General features: G+C 36.4%; 1 protein-coding gene across 6 annotated transcripts in view; it reads left to right on the forward strand.

The window, feature by feature from the left end:
* Positions 1-2,829, forward strand: part of Kcnc2 (potassium voltage-gated channel subfamily C member 2) — a 197,835-nt gene that overhangs the window by 157,993 nt on the left and 37,013 nt on the right. The gene's annotated exons all lie outside the window — the stretch shown is intronic.

Consider the following 2,829-nt stretch of genomic DNA (forward strand, 5'->3'; position numbering starts at 1 on the left):
GGAGGGAGAGAGACAGAGAGACAGAGAGAGAGAGAGAGAGAGAGAGAGAGAGAGAGAGAGACCAACCAAACAAAAATACCTCCCTGAATCCCCAGTCTTTGTTTAGAATACTTTCTTCCTGCAGTTATATTTTCTGTTGTGATGGTGTCAGTCAAACTCTGTAATGAGTATTATATCCAAGGTGTTAAAAGAGGCTGAATGTATTATATTTTGTTCAGGTTATGTACATAGTAACAGAAGTCTGAGAATAAGGACTTGAATAATGAGAACATGGGGCAGGAGTAATGTGGCCATGGAGTGCCAAGTTGTGGGTTGGCAATGGGTCTGGTGATAATGGCTGGATTGCCTTGAAGTTCAGAGCTTATCTGAGCATGTTGTGCTTTTCTTTTTTTCCCAGCATCAGGCTTCTTTTAGACTCTTGTAAACTGTTGTCCTAAATGTTCTGCTCATCTTCTTTCTTAGATCATCACCATGGGAGAAGTGGGAGTCAGTTAATCTTCCTCTGAAAACACATCTTTTGTAATGCACTTTGAAGGGCTTATCCTATCATTACTTAGATATTCTAACAAAGACTCTTACCCATTGAATAGGTCTTAAATTGCCTGAGCCTCCCTCTTAAAATTCTAATGATTATCATGATTATTTTAAGATGGGTGACAGGTCCATTGTTATAAATTAAGGTACGTTTGGAATTCTTTTTGAAGAGATAATTTTTTGTCCCTCAGTGTCGCCATGGGCAAAAGACTAAAAGAACAAATGAGAGATGCCAAGGAGCTGAGCTGCATCAAAAGCTCTCTCTATGTTGTTTCTCGATTATGGTTAGCAGGACTTATGGAATGTCCTATCTGAAAAAAATTTCTCAGACTGTGATATGATATTACTGAAATGACCAAGTATAGGTAATGATTCCTGTGTCATTCCAGTAGAAGAAAAAGAAGAAAGTTTTTAATGCTTATGAAATGGATTGATTTCAGTGTGACTCACATCCATAACTGTTTGCATTCTTTAATAATGAAGGTCAAGTGGATGTTACCACTGACTCATGTTCTCATATTACAAATCTTTTACTCAAAGTTTGTCAAACAGGACTTTGTAGATCTATGAATTTATACTTACTGATTAGTTTTAGTGCTATTGCCAACCAGAAGTAAAACACACCCAAACTTTAGCAAGAGAAAATAATTGATGTTTGCAAAATGTTAGAGAGTGATGTGTTACATACAACTGGAAAAAATAATTGAAAACCAACAATTAGCAAGCCAACAGGTCTCCTGCTAAAAGCAGAAATAGGTATCAGAATAACTGAAAATCAAAATTGTTAAGAATTGTGTACTTTGGATGTTAATCATAATTGAAGTATTAGTAGTATCTAACAATAACAATAACAGCAACAACAGCAATGATACTTTTATTGTGTGAGTTGATAAACTGATTGAAAGCTCTCTATAGAAGGAGCTCTGCCATTCTTCAAGAATAACCCCTGAAATTGGCTACACACATTCTAATATTCTACTTATGAGGTTGCTTTTAAAGCATGGCTTCAGTTCTTAGACCAGGGCCATTTGTGGTTCTCTATGTAGCCCAGTCTAGCCTTGACATTGCACCAATTTCCTGCCTTTCCTCTGAAGTACTAGGATTTTTAGGCTCTCTCCATTTCACATGGCTTAAGCCTTTTAGTGATTTCAATTCTGTTTCAAGTAGGTAAGAGGAAAAATGTTGACATATATTCCAGACCTTGTAAATGTGTGGCTTTTGTAAGATTATTCTTGGATTTGTGTGTGTGTGTTTGTGTAAATATATGATTACAAATACCATCCATAAAAAAGTAAGGATTATGAAATGAGAAATATACAGGGAAAAATGTCAGGAAAACCTCCTGGGACCAGAGGTCTGAGCCCTGGATCATTTACTCATGTTTTTGTAGTTAGAATTGGTCTTCTTCAAAGGCAGAGGAGAAAGGTTATTAAAGCAAATTTAGATAGAAGCTAATACATTTACAGCCATTCACCATGAGGAGGACATTGTGAAAGGATGTAGTAAGATCTTTTTCCCAGATGTGCTTTTTCAGAACTATCCTGAGTATGGCCTCCTTAGGTCTCTCACTTAGGAGTTTAGCTAAGATTGCATTCAGATTACAAGACCGAAGGGTCAAAATTCAGGTCAAGAGATCTAACATGACAGATATAAATAACACAACTGTCATTTTCTCTAAAGCATCTTCCGCTAATTTTCACTCATAAGGCTGGAGCCTTTTTTAACAATAGACTTGGTTGTTATAGTGGGAGTGTTCTCTCCCTTCTACCTCAGGGAACTAAGGAGACTGTTCAAATGCCAAAGGGGTGTTTTCTCTGAACTGATTATGGGAAGAATCATAGCATTTCTTTGCTAGACAAACATGCTTGGCCTTCTTGGATATAACTTGAGAAAGATGGGTGAAACCAGAATAGAAATTTATAGTCAGTTCACATTTTTGATCCTATCAGCCTCTTGCAGTATGTCTCATATTCCTTTAGAAAAAAAGATTGGGAGTTCTTGATTAACCTTGAAAATCTTTTATTTATTTATAACCTCTTCATTCGTTTTAAAGTGCACACATGTGTATGCAAAGATGTGGATATCAGAGAAAATCATTCGGAGGTTGATATTCTCCTTGTCCCATAAGGGGCTCAGGATTGAGCACAGCTTGTTGGGTTTGGCAACAAGGGCTGTGACCCACTGTCTCATCTTGTTGATACATCCTCATGTAGAATCATAAGTGGCTTCTTCTCACTTATATATATATTTTTATGAAACTTGTAGTCAACAATAAATCTTTTTTTTTTTTTTTTT

The sequence above is a fragment of the Mastomys coucha genome, unplaced genomic scaffold (assembly GCF_008632895.1).
Source record: "Mastomys coucha isolate ucsf_1 unplaced genomic scaffold, UCSF_Mcou_1 pScaffold4, whole genome shotgun sequence".
NCBI lineage: Eukaryota > Metazoa > Chordata > Mammalia > Rodentia > Muridae > Mastomys > Mastomys coucha.